Genomic DNA, 22311 nt, shown 5'->3' with positions numbered 1-22311 from the left:
CATCTATGTGGATTTTGAAATCACTAAGAATTAAGACAGTAATAATGTTGAAGAGGGTGACCGTGAGCTGTAATTGAAATCTGGTGGATGCCTGCAACAAGAAGAGGCAATGGTATTGTCTAGTCAGGTGATATGAGATTCAAAGTTAGAGAGTGTTAGGGGGGATGAAAAGAGAATTATTTGGAGTGAAAAAGGGAGGACGCCTACTTCTGTGTTACCCGCAGGCGCAATATTTTCAGAAATATGAAAGAAAAACAGCTACCACATGAGAGGGCTCTGGGGAGAGCCAAGTTTACAGTAAAGCAAGAAGGTGGGAGAAATGTTGACAGAAGAGATTGAGAAAATAAGAGTTTGCTGATGATGGACTGTGAGTTCAAGAGCACATAAGTCTCCCCGCCTCCACTCCTTACTCTAGCCATTGGATAAGTAGAAGCTGAGAGCATGGTGGTCTTATTCTGAGAGCCCCCTGGCAGGCATGAGCTTTCTAGGCTTTGATAAATCATGAATCATGGCATGTGCCAGAGAATGGATTTTGGGTTTCTGCAGTGGAAATGCCTTTTGTATTTTAGGGTTAATACATTTTGTCTACTATAGGAAGCACCTAGAAGTAGAACTAATCCACATACCCATTACGGGTTTTCTGTAATGGACACCTGAAAGGACTAATCAGAAATTTAGACGAGATCTATCTAGATTGATAATGGCATGCTTGAGCAAACGATGGGGAACAAAGACTTCCTGAACCTCTCAGTAAGTCCCCTGTCTGATAAAGGAATTAACACTAAAATAGAAGAGAGTTGAGGTTCCTGAGAAATTTTGCAGTGCAAAACTGATTAATTTCAGTAATTCTGCTGGGTAAAAGTTCAGCACCAAAGACTACATTCATTACCTAGTTTTGCTATACTCACCCCCTTGCCTCTCTGCTATCTGGTTGGGGTGCCTGGGAAAGCCAGGGTTGTATACATCTGAAATTGATTAAATCCAACACTGCTTGACACTGAAGTAGCACACTGCTCCTTTTATCTTAATAAGTATTCTATGACATTAATTCAGAGTAGTAAATGGAGTTAGATTATAAAGCTTTTTTCATTAGTCTAAATTACACTACACTTTACTTACATCCCTCAGATGGAATAATGAATAAATTTTTAAAAGCACCTTCTTCCATGATATGATATTTTGAGGTAAAATTGATCTTTTGTTGAAGTAATTTCAAAAACATTCTACTGACTTGTTTCTGGGAGATTCTATTAATATATTCATAGAATAGAAATTGAATGGTATTTGATAAACTTAAGCCGTACAAATGATATTTGCTACCCTTTATAGCCATCGCTGGAAGAGCAGTAATAAAAACTGAGTGAATGTATCAATTATATACAACAGAATACAAAATTTATTTTTCACCAACACCCATAACCTTATATATAATGCTGCAGCACTGTTACATATTGCTTAAGCACAATTTTGTCCTTAATTTTTTTTAGCATTTTTGTGCCTTTGTCTGTATCAAAAATAGAATATTGTGATTTTTCATGGATCAAAATAGTTGTTAGGCTTGTATGTGTAGCAGATACAAGTTTCACAGACACATATTCTTGTGTGCAAAAATGGCAACTCACTTTATTTTCCCATAACTAAATTTAATTTCTACTTCCAGCTCCTGTTTCCTCCTGATGGCAGAAAGCTTTATCTTGTTACTTGAGGTAAACTCAGGAGAATACAGTAATTTTCCAGTTATTTAGGTTTAAATGTAGTCCAGTTCAGAGCACTTTCTTTTCTTTCCTTCTCCCAGGATGGCATCTCCTTTACGAGCGGGCAGGGACTGGGGGCATCGCATATGGCGTTATGGCATTGGATAAGCAGAGAATTCTGCTCTGGAATTTACTGAGGTGGCTGGTAATTGTGCATGCTCACGTACACTGGGTCTGCATCTGGTTTCCTATTTGCACAGTCCACATTGGTATCTTCAGATGTGGTCTTCATGGACTATAAGATATTTGGGCCTCTGGCTGTTTCGTTTGTATAATTTATTCTCTGGAGCGAAGGGAAGGTTTGGTTAGCCTCATCCCTCTTTGGGGCTATGAACAACCCAGAGCTGCCATCAGGCTATCTGTCCCACTACTTCTTCTCATTGTGTTCAAAGCACTTCTTTGAGGTCATCTGTGTTTCATTTTCGGAGTTGCAGATATGAAGCAGACACAAATTCCTTTATGGAAATCCCCCGAAGTTTTATGGTGGGCCTGGTATCCACCACACTTCCCGAAGACCAGTTCTTGGAGTGGGCTGGAAAAAGACCTTCCATATGGACCTGTCAGGGACTAAGCTTTCTCCTTCTGCTCTTGAAACTTCTGAGAGGATGGCAAGTGGGTATTACTCTGGCTCTTTATAAGAAGAAATCCTAGGCCTCAGTTCTACAGCTCAGTCTCTTTAAAAACTCAAAAACCTATTAACTTCAAGAGCCTACTTTGAAATTCAAATATGAGGGTTGACCATTTCTTTCTGCTACCCGCTGGAGGCAATGATGTCTTGACCAAGTAGGGGGAGCTACTTATGTGAGGAAGTGCTGGGGAATGGGCAGAGGATGAGGATGTAGAGGGGACTGGAAGACACACTGGTGAGTACCTGAAGCTATTATCCCACGGCATCTACTCTGACCTAGTGAACACTGCCATTTGTATATTCCTCTCCAGGTTCTATGACATTCATCTATTTTAATTTTCTTCCTACCTTTTTCATCAGTCTGCTTTAAGTTTTTTCTTACCTCTTCAGTCACTTCAGTCACTTCTTTTTTCTCTGTTTCTACTTTTTTTTCTCTATTTTGTCCCAAACAGTGAGATTCTGATTTTGGCTCTTGATTGTTCTCCCTTCTTACCCTCTCTGCCTTTTTGAAACTTCAAGCATTTCTATATGATCCTGTGGTATATCTATACAAACTAAGGCCTGGTTACCATCCTGACCTCCAATCTCACATTTCAATGACCATGAAGACATTTCTACTAGGACCTGGCATCACCTCAAAGTAACATGTCCAAAAACATACTCTTCATCTTCTCCCCACCTTTCAAAACTAACTCTCACTTTCCTCCCCCTTTCTGTTAATGGCATTACCATTTTTCTGGTCACTGTGTTGACAATTATTCTCACTTTTGGCTTCTAACAGTCATCAAGTCTCATGCATTATTATTTTGAAATATCTCTTATATTTGCAACCCCATCTGCATTCTGACTCTCCCCAAGGGCCTGTGGCAGCCTATTAGCCCAGTAGTTGCACTCTGACTTAGGAATTTCCTACTGTTGCCTCCTTCTGCCCTGTCCATCCTGGCTGGATCTCTCGGTTACTTTTACCCTGTTTTGGCTCTACACCTTGGTTGCCACATTTCAACTTGCTTTTTAGATGGGTAAATAGATTTTGGATGTTCTAGCCTGGCTCTGGGTCTAAGTGTCTCACAGAGTATTTGTTTTTCAGTCTCTTGTCTCAACTCTAGATGTGACTTGACTGATGAAACTTCCACTTTGATAGAAACTAGTTCTCACCTGACCTCTCTCTAACTGGGAAAAGGCTTCAGATGAATTTGCCTTGCTGCCCGCAATCTACTGCACACCATCCTCACATTAATGGTAGTTTGGTTCTTTGTCTTCCTTACTTCCTAGTCTGTGGGGATCCCTCATGTTTGTATATACAACATGTATATATACAATATACAACATGTTTGTATATTGCAGGAGAATAAACAAACATGTTCAGTCTTACATGTAAGCTCTTCTGTGTTGTCACTAATGAGCTTTCTAGCTTTACTGCCAACAACATTCATAAAAGAACCTTCAGCCAGTCCACTAAATTGGTCTAATTACCATCTCTCCACTACTTTTTGCTTCCATACATCTGTCTTTTCGGATATCTGAAGTCCCTCCACCATACCCCCTCCCCTATTTCCCCTTGGAAAACATACACTTACTTCCAATTTGATTTTATTATTTGTTTATTTATCTTATTGATACATAATAATTGTATCTAGTTATGGAGTATATGTAATATTTTGATACAAGCATACAATGCATGATGATTAAATCAGGATAATTAGGATAATCATCACCCCCAACATTTATCATTTCTTTGTGTTAGGAACATTCCAAATCTTCTGTTCTAGCTAGTTAGAAATATGCAATAAATTATTAACTTTTGTCACTCTGCTGTGCTATCAAACACTGTAACTTATTCCTTCTATATAACTGTATGTTTGTACCCATTAACCAACCTCTCTTCATATCCCCTTTGCCGCTACCCTTCCCAGCCTCTGGTAACCATCATTCTACTCTCTATCTTCATGATACCAACATTTTAGCTTCCACATGTGAATGAGAACATGCAATATTTGTCTTATTGAATCTGGCTTATTTCTTCATGATATCAACATTTTAGCTTCCACATATTAATGAGAACATGCAATATTTATTTTATTGAGTCTGGCTTATTTCACTTAGCAAAATGTCCTCCACTTCCATTCATGTTGCTGCACATCACAGGATTTCATTTTTTTTATGGCTGAATAATATTTCATTGTGTATATATACCACTTTTTCTTTATCCATTTATCCATTGATGGACACTCAGGTTGCTGCTATATCTTGGCTATTGTGAATAATGCTGCAATATACATGGAAGTGCAGGTACCTCTGTAAATTAAAAAAAAAATTTCATAGAGACAGGGTCTCACTCTGTTGCAGAGGCTGGATTGCAGTGGTGCAGTCATAGATCACTGCAACGTCTAACTTCTGGACTCATGTGATCCTCCTCCCTCAGCCTCCCAAGTAGCTAGTACTGCAGGTGCTTACCACTATACCTGGTTAATTTTTTATTTTTATTTTTAGAGGCAAAGTCTTGCTATGTTGCTCAGGCTGGTCTTGAACTCTGATCTCAAGTGATCTTCTCACCCTGGCCTCCAAAAGTGCTAGGATTATAGGAATGAGCCACGGCACCAGGCCTTTTTTTAAAAAAATGGATTTTTAATTATTGTGGGTATATAATAGGTATATATATTTATGGGGTACATGTGATGTTTTGATATAGGCATACAATGTGTAATAATCACATCAGGGTAATTGGAGTATCCATCGCCTCAAACATTTATCATTTTTTTATATTACTGCCATTCCAATTCTACTATTTTAGTTATTTTTAAATATACAATAAATTATTGTTGACTAAAGTCACCCAGCTGTGCATCATTCATCATTAGAGAAAGGCAAATCAAAACCACAATGAGATATCATCTCACGTCAGTCAGAATGGCTATTACTAAAAATCAAAAAATAATAGATGCTGGCAAGGTTGTGGAGAAAAAGGAATGCTTTTCACTGTTGGTGGGAGTGTAAATTAGTTCAACCATTGTGAAAGATAGTGTGATGATCCCTCAAAGACCTAGAGACAGAAATACCGTTTGAACCAGCACTCCCATTACTGGGTATATACCCAATGGAATAGAAATCATTCTTTTATAAAGACACATGCACATGTGTGTTCATTGCAGCACTATTCACAATAGCAAAGACATGGAATCAACCTAAATGCCCATCAACGATAGACTGGATAAAAAAGATGTGGTACATATACACCATGGAATACTATGCAGCCATAAAAGGGAATGAGATTATGTCCTTTGCTGGAACATGGATGGAGTTGGAGGCCATCATGCTTAGCAAACTAATGCAGGAACAGAAAACCAGACATATGTGTCCTCACTTAGAAGGGGGAGCTAAACGATGAGAACAGACGGACACAGAGGGGAACAATGCATACTGGGGCCTCTCAGAGGGTAGGAGGAGGGAGAGGATCAGGAAAACTAACTAATGGATAATACCATATTAATACCTGGCTGATGAAATAATCTGTACTACAAACCCCCTTGACACACATTTACCTATGTAACAAACCTGCACATCCTGCACATGTACCCCTGAACTTAAGAACAAAATAAAGTCACCCAGTTGTGCTATTAAATACTAGTTCTTATTCATTCTACCTATATTTTTATACCCACTAACTATCCCCACTCTTTCTTCTACTCCCTGCTACATTTCCCAGCCTCTGGTAAGCATCATTCTACTTTCTAGTTCCATGAGTTCCATTGTTTTAATTTTTAGCTCCCAAATATGAGTGAGAAAATGCAAAATTTGTCTTTCTGTGCCTGACGCAATGTCCTCCAGTTCCGTTCATGTTGTTGCAAATGACAGGCTGAATAATATTCCATTTGGGGTGTCCAACATTTTAGCTTCCATGTGCCACATTGTTAGAATTGTCTTGGGCCACACTTAAAATACACTAACACTAATGATAGCTGATGAGCTAAAAAAAAAAAACACAAAAAAAATCTCATAATGTTTTAAGAAAGTTTACGAATTTGTGTTGGACTGCATTCAAAACCATCCTGGGCCACATGTGGCCCATGGGACGTGGGTTGGACCAGTTTGGTGTATATGTACCACATTTTCTCTATCCATTCACCTGTTGATGGATACTTAGGTTGATTCCAAATCTTGGCTATTGTGAATAGTGCTGCAATAAACATGGGGGTGCAGATATCTCTTGGATGTACCAATTTCCTATCTTTTCTAACTCAGCATTGAGATTGCTGGATCATATGATACTACTGCCGTTTTATTTATTTTCTGGTTGATTTTTGGTTTTCCTTCCTTCCCGGTTTCTTTGTGTAAAAGTGATTTTTCTCTGGTAGTATACTTTAATTTCTTGCTGTTTATTTTTTGTGTATCTGTTGTAGGTTTTTTTAATTTGAGGTTACCATGAGGCTTGTAAATGATATCTTATAACTAATTATTTTAAACTCATGACAGCTTAACTCTGATTACAAAAAAACAACAAAAAGAGCAAAGAGAAAACTAATAAAAGTTCTACACTTTAACTCTATCCCCCTGACTTTTTAAACTTTTTGTTGTTTCTTATCTTTTTATACACTCTGCCTCTTAAAACTTTGTTGTAGTTATTGTATTTGACAGTTTTGTCTTTTCGTATTCCTACTCAGTAAATGAGTGGTTTACACACCACAATTACAGTGTTAGAGTATTCTGTATTTATCTGTGTACTTACTCTTATCAGTGTTTTGTAACTTTGGATAAATTTTTATTGCTCATTAACAACCCTTTCTTTCAGATTGAAGGAGTCCCTTTAGCATTTCTTGTAGGACAGGTCTGGTGTTGACAAAATCACTCAGCTTTTGTCTGGGAAAGTCTTTATTTCTTCTTCAGGTTTTAAGCAATTTTCACTGGATATACTATTCTAGGATAAAAGTTTTATTTCTTTCAGCACTTTAAATATGTCATGCCACTATCTCCTGGACTATAAGGTTTCCACTGAGAAGTCTGCCAGACACATTGGAGATCTTTATATGTTATTTGCTTCTTTTGTTGCCTTTAGAATCCTTTATCCTTGACCTTTGAGGTTTTATTAAATATCTTGAGATAGTCTTATTTGGGTTAAATCTTCCTGGTGTTCTATGACCTTCTTATACTTGAATATTGGTATCTTTCTCTAGGTTTAGAAAGTTCTGTTATTTATTTGAGTAAGATTTCTAGCTTAATCTCTCTACCTCTTCTTTAAGGCCAATAACTCTTAAGGTTTGCCCTTTTGATGCTGTTTTCTATATCTTATAGGCATGCTTCATTCTTTTTTATTCATTTCAATTTTTTCTCCTTTGACCATATATTTTCATATAACGTGTCTTGAAGCTCACTAATTTTTTCTTCTGCTTAATCAATTCTGCTGTTTAGAGTCTCTGATGCATTTTTCAGTTTGTCAGTTGAATTTTTCCACTCCAGAATTTCTTCTTAATTTTTTTTTTAAATTTCAATCTCTTTGTTAAAAATTTTTGATAGAAATCTGGATTCCTTGTCTGTATTATCTTGAAGTTTGTTGAGCTTCCTTAAAGTAACTATTTTGAATTCCCCATGTGAAAGTTCACACATCTCTGTCACTGCAGGATTGGTCACTGGTGCCTTATTTAGTTTGTTTGGTGAGGTCATCTTTTCCTGGATAGTCTTGATGCCTATGGATGTTTATTGATGCCTCGACATTGAAGAATTAGGTATTTTTTCTAATCTTCACGGTCTGGGCTTGTTTGTACCAGTCTTTCTTGAGAAGACTTTTGAGATATTCAAAGAGAATGGAATGTTGTCATCTAAGTCTCTGGTCACTGCAGATGTATCTGGACTAAAGAGCACCCCGAGCCCAGTAACACTGTGACACTTGCAGGCTCAAAGAGGGCTTGGGTAATATCCAAAAGAATCCCCTGGATTACCAAGCAGGATCTCTCATTTTCTTCCCTCACTTACCCCAGACAGGAGCCTGTCTTTCCATGCTAGGCTGCCTGGAGTTGGGGGAGTTGTGATGCAAGTACTTCCCTGGCCACCACAGCTGGGACTGTGCTGGATCACACCTGAAGTCAGCACAGTGCTATATCTTGCTCAAGGCCCATGGTGGCTACTGCCTGGCTATTACTGATGTTTACTCAAAGACCAACAGCTCTTTAGTTATCAGGTGGTGAATCCTGTCAGGACTGGGTCCTTTCCTTCTAGGCACTGGGTTGCCTTCTGGCACAGGGTGGGTCTAGAAATGCTTGTCCAGAAACTAAGGCCTGGAATCCGGGGCTTCAGGAATCTGCCTGATGCTTTAGTTCATTGTGGCTGAGCTGGTACCCAAGTTGCAAGGCAAAGTCCTCTGTAATCTTCCCTCTCTTTCCTGCAAGTGGAAGGAGTCTACTTGAGCTGTACTGCTTGGAGTTGTTGGAGGGGTGATATAAGCATTCCCTTAGCTGTAGCAGCTGATGTTTCACTGGGTTGCTGCACCCCAAGTCCGCTGACTTCGAGCCCAGTGCAGCACCAGGACTTGCTTAGAGACTGCATTCCTTGTGGCCTGCCTGCCTTTCAAATATATTCAGGACTCCAGGTCACTTTAGTGAGTCCATGGTGGAGCTAGCTGGAACTTCTTTGGGGCAGAGGATTCTACTCTGGCTGAGGCTATATTCTCCCTCCATGGGCAATGGCAGAATTCTTCCCTGTGCTGGGTTCCTCTGTGATAGGGCAGCACTGAGTTCCAATGCAAAGTTACACAATCACTTCACTCTCCCCCCCGCAAGCACATAGATTTTCTTTCCATGCATTTCCTGGGATGGGGGATGGGTAGCGTAGCCAATGCAAGATGGTCTTTCCTATCCTTTTCAGTTCCTCTTTCCTTGATATCATATTAAAACCAGGCACTGTAAGGCTCAACAGACTATCTCTTCTTATGAAGGTGTTTTCTTGCAAAGATATTTGTTCAATTTGATGTTTCTGCAGTGGGGACAATCACTGGAGGGATCTATTTGGCCATCTTGCTTTGCTTCTTCCTCCAATATCTCTTTGGTGTACTGATTTCCTTTCTTTTTTGGATATATACTCAGTAGATCATATTGTGGATTTATTTTAAGTTTTTGAAGAAACTTCCATACTGTTGTCCATAAAGGCAACCTAATTTACTATCCCACCAACAGTATATGACCATTGCCCTTTCTCCACATCCTTGCCAGCATTTGTTATTTTTTTGTCTTTTTGATAATAGCCATTCTAATGGGTGAGATGATATCCCACTGTAGTTTTGATTTGTGTTTCCCTGATGATTAGTAGTACTGAACACTTTTCTCATATTCCTCTTTGCCATTTGTATGTCTGCTTTGGCAAAATGTCTATTTAGATCGTTTGCCCATTTTAAAAATTGAATTATTTGTTTTTTTCTTATTGAGTTATTTGAGTTGCTTATATATTCTGTTTAGTAATCACTTTTCAGATAGATGCTTTGCAAATATTTTCTTCCATTCTGTATGTTGTCTCTTTGTAGACTGTTTTCTTTGCTATGTAAAACATTTTTAGCTTGATATAATCAACTTGTCTATTTTTGGGTTTTATTGTGTGTGCTTTTGAGGTCTTACCCCAAACATCTTTGCCCAGACCAATGTCCTGAAGTGATTCCTTGCTGTTCTCTTTTAGTAATTTCATAGTTCCAGGTCTTATTTTTTAAATTTTTTATCCCTTTATATTTGGTATTGGAATAATGTGAAGGATAGGAATCTAGTTTTATTTTTCTGCATATGGATATCTAGTTTTCCCATGTGTTGAAGAGATTGTTCTTTCCCCAAAGTATGTTCTTGGCACCTGTGTCAAAAATGAGTTGGTTATAAATGTGTGGATTTATTTCTGTGTTCTCTATTCTGTTCCATTGGGCCTAAGTGTCTGTTTTTATGCCAGTACTGCTGTTTTTGTTACTATAGCCTTGCAGTATATTCTGAAATCAAGTAGTGTAATACCTCCAGCTTTGTTCATTTTCTCAGGTTTGCTTTGGTTATTTGGGGTCTTCAGTGGTTCCATACAAATTTTAAAATTGTTTTTCTCTTCTTCTGTGAATAATATCATTGGTATTTTGATAGGGATTGCATTGACTTTGTAGATTGTTTTGCGTAGTATGGACATTTTAGCAATATTAATTATTCCAATCCATGAACATGGGATATCATTCCATTTTTTGTGAGTCTTCTTTAACGTCTTTCATCAGTGTTTTATAGTTTTCCTTGTAGAGAGCTTTCATTTCTTCAGTTAAATTTATTTTTAGCTATTTCAACTTTTTGTCACTATTATAAATGGGATTACTTTATTGATTGTTTTCAGATTGTTTCCACTGGCATGTAGAAGTGCTACTAATTTTTATATGTTGACTTTGTATCCTACAACTTTACCAAATTTATCAGTTATTATAGTTTCTTCATGGAATCACAAAGTTTTCAAAACATAGAATCATGTCATCTGTGAACAAAGATAACTTGACTTCTTCCTTTCCAATTTAGATGTCCTTTATTTTCTTTCTCTTGCCTAATTTATCTGGCTAGAACTTCCAGTATTCTATTGAAAAAGTGGTGAGAATGGGGATCCTTGCTGTGTTCCAGATCATAGAGGAAAGGCTTTCAATTTTTCCTTATTCAGTATATTATCTGTGGGTTTTTCACATATTCACCTTCATTTTTTTGAAGTATGTTCCCTCTATACCCAATTAGTTGAGAGTTTTAATCATGGAAAAAATGTTTAAATTTATCAAATACTTTTTAAGCATTTATTGAAATGATCATACAATTTTTATTCTTGATTCTGTCAGTGTGGTGTATCAAGTTTACTGATTTGCATATGTTGAACCATTATTGCATCTCTTGGATAAATCTCACTTGACTATGATGGAATGATCTTTTTAAATATGTTGTGGAATTCAGTTTGCTGATATTTGTTAAGAATTTTTGCATCTATGTTTATCAGTGAAATTGGTTTGTGGTTTTCTTTTTTAATTGTGTATTTGTCTAATTTTGGTGTCTTGGTAATGCTGGCCTTATAGAATGGGTTTGGAAGTATTCCTTCTTCTTTAAGATTTTTGAATAGTTTGTGTAGAATTGGTATTAATTCTTCTTTAAATGTTTGGTAGAATTCAACAGTGAATACATCAGATCTTGGGCTTTTCTTTGATGGGAGACTTTTTATTACTGTTTTAATCTCATTACTTGTTATTGGTCTGTTCAGGTTTTCTATTTCTTCCTGGTTTCATCTTGGTAGGTTGTAAGGGCTCAGGAATTAATCTTTTTTTTCTAGTTTTTCCAATTTATTGGCATATAGTTATTCATAATAATCTCCAATGATTCTCTATTTCTGTGGTATCCATTGTAATATCTCCTTTTTTGTTTCTGATATTATTTATTTGATTCCTCTCTCTTTTCTTTGGTCTAGCTAAAGTTTTGTTAATTTCATTTATTATTTCAAAAATGCAATTTTTGCTTCGTCAAAAATTGCTTCGTCAACAATACAAAAGTATTGTTCAGATAGATGCTTTATCTGAATTATCAGTGTTGTTTGTTTTTGCTTGTCTAGTTCCTTGAGGTGATCTTTAGGTTGTTTATTTGAAGTCTTTCTACTTTTTTGATGTAGGCATTTATTGCTACAGAACTGCTCTTAGAACTGCTTTGATATATTACATAGGCTTTAGTATGTCATGTTTCCATTTTCATTTGTCTGAAGGTAATTTTAAATTTCCTTTTTAATTTTGTTGTTGACCCATTCAGTGTCCAGGAGTATGTTGTTTCATTTCCATGAATTTGTACAATTTCCAGTGTTTCTTTTTTTTAAAACTGGTTTCTAGTTTTATTCCAGAATGGTAGAATAATTGGAATAATTATGGTAAGAAATGCACTTGATATGATTTGGATTTTTAAAGAATGTGTCAAAACTTGTTTTGGGACCTAACATATGATCTATCCTGGATAATCTTCTACGTGCTGTTGAGAAAAATGTGTATTCTGCAGCTGTTGGATGGAATGTTCTGTAATATCTGTAACATAAAGTAAAATAAAATATAACATAACATAAAATATCTGTTATGTTCCCTTGGTCTAGAATTCAGTTTAACTCCAATGTTTCTTTGTTACTTTTCTGTCTGAGTGATCTGGTCATCACTGAAAATGGGGTGTTGAAATCTCCTACTATTATTTATTGTAGTCAATCTCTCCCTTTAAGTCTATTAACTTTTTTACATATTTGTATGCTCCAGTATTGGGTGCATATATATTTACAATTATTATGTATTCTTGCTATACTGTCCCCTATATCATTATATAATGGCTTTCTTTTTTGTCATTTTAAAAATGACTCTTGGCTTCAAGTCTAGTTTATCTGATATTAGTAAACCTATCCCTGTTGCTTTTTGGTTTCTATTTGCATGAAATACCTTTTTTCATTCCTTCACTTTTAGTCTCTGTGAATGTCTTTATAGATTAAGTGAAGTACTTGTAGATAGCATACAGTTGGATCTTGTTTTTTAAATCCATTCAGCCACTCTATGTCTTTTGGTTGGACAATTTGATCCATTTACATTCAAAGTTATTATTCATAGTAAGGGTTTACTACTGCCATTTTGTTACTTGACTTCTTGTTGTTTTGTGAATTCTTCCCTTTTTCCTCTCTCACTCTCTTCTTTTGTGGTTAAGTAATTTCCTCTGGTAGTACATTTTTATTCCATGCTATTTATTTTTATATATCTATTGTAGGTTTTTGCTTTACGGTTAACATGAGGCTTACAAAAACCCTCTTATATTTATAATACGTTATTTTAAACTGAGAGTGACTTATATTTTATTGCAAAGAAAAGATAAGAAAAAACAAACTCTACACTTTAATACCATCCTCTCACCACATTTTGACTTTCTCGTGTTTCAATTTACTTTTTTTACATTGTGCATCTCTTAATAAATTGTAGTTATTGTTTTTAGTGGTTTTGTCTTTTAATCTTCATATTTAAGATATAGGTCATTTACTTACCCTAATTTCACTATTGGTGTATTCTGAATTTGTCTGTTTTCTTTCTTTTACCAATGAGTTTCATACCTGCAGATTGTTTCTTGTTACATGTTAGCATCCATTTCTTTCAGACTGAAGAACTCTCTTTAGCATGTCTTGTAACACAGGTCTGGTGTTGACAAATTCCCTCAGTTTTTGTTTGTCCGAGAAAGTCTTTATCTCTCTTCTTGTTTTAATAGCTTTGCTGGGCACATTATTCTTGGTTGACAGTTTTTTTTTTTTTCTTTCAGCACTTTGAAGCTTCCCATTCTCACCTGGCCTGTAGGATTTCTGCTGTGAAATCCAGTGAAAGCTGTATTGGTGCTTTGTTTAATGTAATATTTTTCTTTTCTTTTCCTGCACTGAGTATTTTTTTGGTCTCTGATTTTTGCTAATTTGATTATGATATGCCTTAGGGATTTCCTCTTTGGGTTTAATTTGATTGACGACCTCTGAGATTCCTGTATCTGAATGGTGTCCCCTTTCTCCATCTTTGGGAAATTTTCACCATTATTTTGTTAAATATGCCTTCTAGGCCTTTTTCCCTCTTGCCTCCTTTGGGAATTCCTACTACGCAGAGGTTAGTTTGCTTGATCATGTGCCATAATTCTTAAAAAGTTCTTTTTTACACTTTTAAATTCTTTTTTCTTTTTTTCTCCTCTGATTAGGTAATTTCATATGTGCTGTCTTCAAACTTGCTAATTCTTTTCTCTAATCAAGTCTGCTGTTGAAGCTTTCTAATGAGTTTTTCAGTTTAGTTATTGTGTCAGTTTAGTTATGGTTTCTTTATTTCTAGAAACCTAGAAATAAAAGATTTGTTTGTTTTTATTTATTATTTCTTTTATTTCTTTGTCAAATATCTCATTTTGTTCCTGGGTTACTTTCCAAATTTTGTATTTTCTATCCATATTTTCTCGTGATTCTCTAAATTTGTTTAAGAGGATTATTTTGAATTGTCTGTTTAACATTTCCTAGGTCTTCACTTCTAGCTCCATTGCTGGAGCTTTGTTGATTTCTTTTGGTAAGGTCATATTTCCTTGAGTTTTTACAATTCTTGTGGCTTTGCCTTAATACCTGCACATTTTAGGAGATAGCTACCTCTTCCAGTTCTTGCAGGTGTTCTTTGGTGGTGTTTGAACTTTACTACTTTGTATCAGAACTTAACTGCTGATATTCTTTTATTCTTTTTTTTTTTTTTTTGGGAGAATTTATAGTTAGTACCAGAACTAAATCACTGCACTGGAACTAACTTTCGCCCTGCCACTGTTTCCCAGTCTGGGGAAGACTTATAGTGAGCACTAAGTTAACAATGCCCTGGAGCTATATGGCTGCCCTGCCACTGTCTCCCAGTTTGTGGAAGACTTAAGCAGTCACTGGAACTCAATCCTAACATTTCTAGTTGTTTCTGGTCCAGTGGAAGCTCCATAGGAACACCTAGTCTTTGTTGAAATCTGGCCAGGGATTCAGGCCTTCTCACAGACTATGTCCCCTATAGCACTATGGTGCCAGCCAATCTCTTCAATGTGGTGTCCATACTGATTGGAGTGAAGAGTAACCACCAAGATCCATGTGCCAGTTGCTATGATCAGTGTCCCACTCTTTGTCTCAGTTCATCCCAAGTAATTCAGCCCTTCTGACACTCCCAATTGTTCCCATGGGATGGGGCAGAAGTGGGCTTCCTGAGAAGATTCCCATACTGGTGGGGAGATCGTATGTTCACTTCCAACTCCCTCTTCTTACCTTAGAAACCATGAGTCTAGGAAAATTCTCTATGAGCAGCATTATGCCAGCTTGATGGAGGGGGCTGCGATGTCTGAAACAGCCAGTTTTCTTACCTGTCACAGCTTCTCTCAATTTTGAGGGCCCCGGAGGTTTCTTCAATTCTCCCTTGAATTGTGGTGAACTCAGGGTTGTGTTCTTGTCTTTAAGTAGTTTCCAGTTGTATTTTTATGGAGGGAGTGATAGTAGGGGATCTTCCATTTCATCATCTTGCTGATGTTACTCCCTCATTTCAATTTAGCTTAAATTTCTTCCTGAAGCTTTCAACCACTTAATTGAACCTCTTCTGTTGGAAACACAAAATAATAACAGGAAGTAACATAAGGAATCGTTATAATCATAAAACAGAAACGTAAACTATAAAAACAATATCTATTGATACCAGTTGCATGTAAGTAATTTTATTGGTTGTTGCAGAAATTAAACTGATGAGGCTCTGCATCAGTTTCTGTGGAAAATGAGGAATGATTTTTAATTTCAAAGATAATAATGACATCAGAATCCCCAAATCTAGCCCTGATTCCCAGGCCTCTCCTTTCCTGATATTTGTTGCGTATACTCTCTTTACTCCTTGTCTCCTTGCAATTTTTTTCTTGCTCGGTTTTCTTCAGCACACCTCCCACCTCCCTTTTGGTCCTTCTGCCTCACTGAATGCTTCCTTTCAGGTTGGCTTTTTTTTTTTTTTTTTTTTTTTTTTTTTTGGAGACTGAGTTTCACTCTATCACCCAGGCTGGAGTGAAGAGTGCAGTGCCGCCATCTCAGCTCACTGCAACCCCCACCTCCCATGTTCATGCAATTCTCCTGGCTCAGCCTCCCGAGTAGCTGGGATTACAGGCACCCACCACCACACCCGGCTAATTTTTGTATTTTTAGTAGAGATGGAGTTTCACCACATTGGCCAGTCTGGTCTTAAACTCCCGACCTAGGCAATCTGCCCGCCTCAGCCTCCCAAAGTGCTGGGATTACAAGCATGAGCCACCGTGCCCAGCCTCACATTGGCTTTTGATATTTCTCTGCCTAAGCCCTGATCTGCAGGTGCTCCCTTTATAAAATCATCACTTATAGATCACTTTATGACTTACAAATATTGATGCTTGCCCTTGACTCTTACTAGTAAGCTCAGTCTAGACCAATGTTTTTAGCTTGGAGGTTAAGTAAGTAATTCAAACTCTAAATGTTCAAGACTGAATTCACTATTAGCCCTCACAACCTAGTTTGTATTCACCATCTGTGATAAAAACAGCATCATCTTCATAGTCACTCATTCTGAAATAATGCTCAGCTGCTCCTCAGCAATTCCCCTTTTCTCAACACAATTCACTCTCCGTGTTGAGACACTAAGAAGCATCTTATTACACTCAAAGTAATATAAATATTTAAGAAAAAGAAAGAATTACCCTATATGCCTAATAATAGGCAAATACATTCCAAAACTCTTTCTTGGAGAAAACCCACATCTTTTCTCAGTCCCTTGGAGATGTAAACCTTACTATGTCTTCACAATGTAAACATCTGAGGAGTTAACTATAACAATTTCTATGCCCAGCCCAGCTGGAACTAAAAAAAAAAAAAAAAAAAAAAAAAAAAGGGGCTTAAAAACCAAACAACTCCGAACCATGAGGAACACTTCATTTCCCCCAATCTAGTTCATAGCCTCCATGAGATCACCTATCAAGAGCAAATAAAAAATCTTAAAAGTCTTCTCCACAAATATTTTTAAAAAGTCATCTGTATCTGAGCAGGTGAACTTAACTTTTTCCATCTGCCTGAAACACAGTTTAGAACCAACTTTTCTCTTATAAACTAGTGATAAACTAGTGAGTTCTGTATTATTATACCTGCTCCATGGCTAAAATTTTAGAATGAAAGCTATAATATCTCTGTTTGCATCTGGGCCATGTGTTTATGTATGAGTGTGATTGTTGATATGTATAATATTTTTTCTACCCCTGGATGGTATTGCCGAAAGTAACTTGTAAAAGAGCTCTATTTAATTGTCTTAAACAAAAAAACATAAATGCCTATATATAGAGAAATATAGAGACTAACTCAAATGTTTTCCAAGCTCATACAAGGTGGGATAATTTTTGGTAAACAAAGCTAGCTCAAGTTTGTTGGTTTAATTAAAACAGGCATGTCTTCAGGTTGTCAAATATAGTTCAAGTATACAATTTTTTTCTACCTGGGGTTACTAGTCAAACAAGCCATGTTATCTCTGTTTGACATTTAAGTTTTTAAGATTATAAATTCAACTTAAAAATAAAACATACAATAACAGTAAATTTCTTAAGGTATATCTAGCTTGATGGTAAAGGGGAAAAAAGCTGTTATGTTTACATTTTCTGGTGCTTTGCTTCAATGATGTTTGATGGTTGCCTAATAGGTTATAAAAATTGCCAATAAGAAAAAGAGCTTAAAATGAAGACTAGCTTTGTCTAATATCTCATGGAATTTTCATGAGTAATCGAAACATAATTTTAAAGAATAAGTCAAATATATGTAAATAGGATAAAAGTTTACAAATAAACTTTATAAGAATGATTATGTTTTATAAAAATATATCTGCTTAAAAATAGTTTCCAAAATCTTTTTGGAAATTTGAAATCTTAAAGTTATACTCAGTTAAGTTAAATGATAAATATTAATTGAATATTTAGATCATTTACAAATAAGATGAAATACCAAAACATTAATTACTGAATATAAGTTCATCTACTCGAGCTTCTTAATTGATACAAAGACAAAAGATATTTGGACCTGTTAATAATATGTTCTTCTTGTTACATTAGAAAAATTATGCTATGAAAGAGGCTTGTGCCTCCAGAAATTATGAAATGGTTTGTTCACAACTTGCCTAATCTATGACAGAATGTTAGTACACAACACAAAGTTCACAATTGCTTATTTCTAGTTGTTACTGGGAATTAGGGTTATTAAGGTTAAAATTCGAACAAAAATATGTCATAAAACTACTGGAAATAACAAGAAATAAAACTCTGTATGCAAAGAACGTAATGAAAGTAGGATGTGTTTTTGGCAAGAAAAGTTGTGAGGTATAAAAAGATGAATTTTGTTGAGGGAAAAGGAGAATAATTTTGTCCTAGTTTAGAGGTTATTTAAAGATTGTTTCGTAATTTTAAAAAGAGAAGAATAAAAGACAAAAATTAAGTGAATATAAGAAGGTGGGAAAAGAGAGAGGCAGAGAGACAGCCAAGAGCAAGCAAGCAAGTGAGCAAACTAGAATTTGGTGTTTTCTCTGTTAAAAGAACAAAGTTTTCTTGATTTTTGTACAGGAGTTTCCATTACCTGTCAAATGATCAAATTATCAAAATAATTTTTTTTGTGCTCCTTGTTGTCCTTATCAGGTCTTTGATTACTTAAGAAAACAAAATATTAAAAGATATTGAAAGAAGGCTGGGCATGGTGAATCACACCTGTAATCCCGATGCTTTAGGAGGCTGAGGTGGGAGGAATGCCTGATGCCAGATGTTTGAGACTAGCTTGGACAACATAGCAAGACCTGGTCTCTACCAAAAAATGAAAAATTAGCTGGGCATCATAGTGCACACCTGTAGTCTCAGCTACTCAGGAGGCTAAGGTGTGAGAATTGCTTGAGCCCAGGAGTTCAGAGTTATAGTGCGCTGTGATTGCATTATTTCACTCTAGCCTGGGCAACAGTGAGACGTTGTCTCAACAACAACACAAAAGACATTACAAGAGCAAAGTTTTTGTTTTATTTTTACAAGTATGCAACTTTGTGTATTTGTCTTTGAAATCTTTGTCACTATGGTTAAACAGATGACATGGTTTGGAAATCTGTCCCATCCAAATCTCATGTTGAAATGTGACCCCCTCCAGCCTGGCCAACATGGTGAAACCCCATCTCTACCAAAAAAAAAAAAAAAAATAGCCGGACATGGTGGCATGTGCCTGTGGTTCTGGCTACTTGAGAGACTGAGGTGGGGGAATTGCTTGAACCTGGGAGACAAAGGTTGCAGTGAGTTGAGATGGTGTCACTGCACTTCAGCTTGGGCAACAGAGTTCGACCCTGTCTCAGAAAAAAAGAAAGAAGGAAACAACAGGTGCTGGAGAGGATGTGGAGAAATAAGAACACTTTTACACTGTTGGTGGGACTGTAAACTAGTTCAACCATTGTGGAAGTCAGTGTGGCAATTCCCAGCCATCCCATTACTGGGTATATACCCAAAGGACTATAAATCATGCTGCTATAAAAACACATGAACATGTATGTTTATTGCGGCACTATTCACAATAGCAAAGACTTGGAACCAACCCAAATGTCCAACAACGATAGACTGGATTAAGAAAATGTGGCACATATACACCATGGAATACTGTGCAGCCATAAAAAATGATGAGTTCATGTCCTTTGTAGGGACATGGATGAAACAGGAAATTATCATTCTCAGTAAACTATCGCAAGGACAAAAAACCAAACACCGCATGTTCTCACTCATAGGTGGGAATTGAACAATGAGAACACATGGACACAGGAAGGGGAACATCACACTCCGGGGACTGTTGTGGGGTGGGGGGAGCGGGGGAGGGGTAGCATTAGGAGATATACCTAATGCTAAATAATGAGTTAATGGGTGCAGCACACCAACATGGCACATGTATACATATGTAACAAACCTGCACATTGTGCACATGTACCCTAAAACTTAAAGTATAATAATAATGAAATAAAAAATTAAAAAAAAGAAAGAGAGAGAGAAAAGAAAAGAAAAAAAGAGAGGAAGAAAGAAAGAGAAAGAAAGAAAGAAAAGTGACCCCTGATGTTGGAGGTGGAGTCTAGCTGGAGGTGTTGGGTCATGGGGGCAGATCCCTCATAAATGGCTTGGTTCCCTCCCTGTGGTAATGAGTGGTAATGAGTTCATGCAAGAGCTAGTTCTTTAAAAAGCCTGCCCCCCTCCTCACCAACTCTCTTGCTCCCTCTCTTATGATGCAATATGTTGGCTCCCCTTTCACTTTCTGCCATGATTGCAAGCTTCCTGAGGCCCTCACCAGAAGGAAATGCCAGCACTATGCTTCCTGCACAGGCTGAAGAACCACGAGCTAAAATAAACCTCTTTTCTTTATACATTACCCAGTCTCAGGTATTCTTTTGTAGCAACACAGACAGAATAATACAATAGATAACTGAGTATTGTTTCAAAGTGATCTGTGATCCTATTTTATCAAGAGTTTTAAACCTTTTGACATTTTTGACAACATTTGAACTCCCAGGATCAAATTCTAAAGTGCTTTTGACCTCAAAGTAACTTTGGGATTTTCCAGAGGTCCCCTGGAAAATCTCAAAAGATTTGTTTTTTATCTTTCTGAAAGAGAGATATTAAAATAATTAGGGTTATGTGTTATTTGTAGGAATATATATTATTAATATAAGTATTAAAGAAATTGTATAAAATTTCTAGAAATCTGATATGTCCTGGTATAATGTCATCAGTCATAATCCTAGTTATTATCTTAAAATGTTGCATGCCACAGAAATAACCAAATTTTCTTATTAATTGCATTGTAATGATCTCTCATGAGATTTTTGACCATGGCCATTTAACAGCATTTGTCATTCACAGACAGTTGTTTTACTCTGATGTTTTCCTGAAATCAACTACAGACAAAACTGCTTTATGGTTAAAGAGATTCACGGAAAAGACTCTGACAAGTGCAGGCTTCTGATAACTTTAAGATCATACCACTGAGCTTGATAAGAATTTCTAAAAATCAAATGGATAAACTGATTGATTCATAAAACTTCTAACCCAGGATTAAGCAGAACAAGAAGTAATTAGTGGAAGTAAATAAACTGATGAGGATGATTTTTTTATGACTTTATTAAACTATTATATTAATGCTTTAATATTTTGTTTTCCAGATTTAAAGAACACTTTTTCTGTTTCTATTTAAGCTAGTTATAGCTTGCAGCAATCTAGTAAAGTATACTTTGGAAACAGATTTGAAGCATTTATCTATTCCCTACCTGATCCCTCCAAAATTCAGAAACTCTTATTGAGTATTATTTTCATGGCAATATAGTTATTTATATAAGATCAATAAGAATATATTTTCTTTGTAACATGATATGATTGGAAACATTGGTTATATTACCAAGGCTTTGACTAGAATGTCATATTTCAGAATTATATGCATAGGATCAGATATAACCAGACAGTTTTAATGAAGTAAGGTTGATTTTATCAACCCAATAAAGCCACTTAGAAAAAAAAAAAAAGACTAGTACCTGGCTTCAAAGGATTCCAACCTTACAGGTGAGTAAGGAACGTCACTTCCTGGTAGGCCCAGGAGGCTCACAATATTTTGAGAGCCTTGAGAAATGAGGAATTCACCTAAATCTATAGGTAAGTGAAGTCGAATGCAAAGTCCCTACCTTAGCTTTATAGCTTGAAGAGGCTTTTATTTTAATTTAATTTAATTAATTTATTTATTTTTAGACGAAATTTCACTCCTCTTGCTCAGGCTGGAGTGCAATGGTGTGATCTCAGCTCACTGCAACCTCCGCCTCCCAGGTTCAAGTGATTCTCCTGCCTCAGCCTCCTGAGTAGCTGGGATTACAGGCATGCGCCACCACGCCCAGCTAATTTTGTATTTTTAGTAGAGATGGGGTTTCTCCATGTTGCTCAGGCTGGTCTTGAACTCCCAACCTCAGGTGATCCACCTGCCTCGGCCTCCCAAGGTGCTAGGATTACAGGCGTGAGCCACTGTGCCCAGCCTTTATTTTATTTTTTAATTCTTTGTTTAACTATTTATGTATATATATTTATTGTATTTTTTTTAGAGATGAGGTCTTGCTGTGTTTCCCAGGCTAGTCTTGAACTCCTGGGCTCAAACAATCCTCCTGCGTCAGCCTCCTGAGTAACTGGGACTATAGGTGTGCAGCACTGAGTCTGGAATGGAGAGGCTTTTAAAAGTCTAATCAGAGATTCCTTATTAAAAGTTCCAGCAAAGCAGATTTAAAAAGTGTCTATATGACCAGTCACTATTCTTGCTTTGCTTATTTAAATAATCAGCCCAAATTTAATGATACTAGACTTATTTTACAAACAAATGAGTCTTACTGTGATTATGTTTGGTAAACAT

The 22311-nt window shown here is 36.5% G+C and overlaps 1 long non-coding RNA gene across 1 annotated transcript in view; it reads right to left on the bottom strand.

Annotated features, from left to right (window-relative positions):
• LOC134733668 (uncharacterized) overlaps positions 1 to 22311 on the bottom strand; it is a 54586-nt gene that overhangs the window by 11067 nt on the left and 21208 nt on the right. Inside the window, exons 3-4 of the long non-coding RNA XR_010117310.1 lie at positions 15246 to 15475; positions 909 to 1036 (exon numbers count right to left, since the gene is read on the bottom strand). This is a non-coding gene — a long non-coding RNA (uncharacterized lncRNA). The remainder of the gene's footprint in view (positions 1 to 908; positions 1037 to 15245; positions 15476 to 22311) is intronic.

Source organism: Symphalangus syndactylus, chromosome 12, assembly GCF_028878055.3.
Source record: "Symphalangus syndactylus isolate Jambi chromosome 12, NHGRI_mSymSyn1-v2.1_pri, whole genome shotgun sequence".
Taxonomy (NCBI): Eukaryota; Metazoa; Chordata; class Mammalia; order Primates; family Hylobatidae; genus Symphalangus; species Symphalangus syndactylus.
The sequence above is the reverse complement of the archived record's forward strand: the minus strand, read 5'-3'. Positions and strand labels throughout refer to the sequence as shown.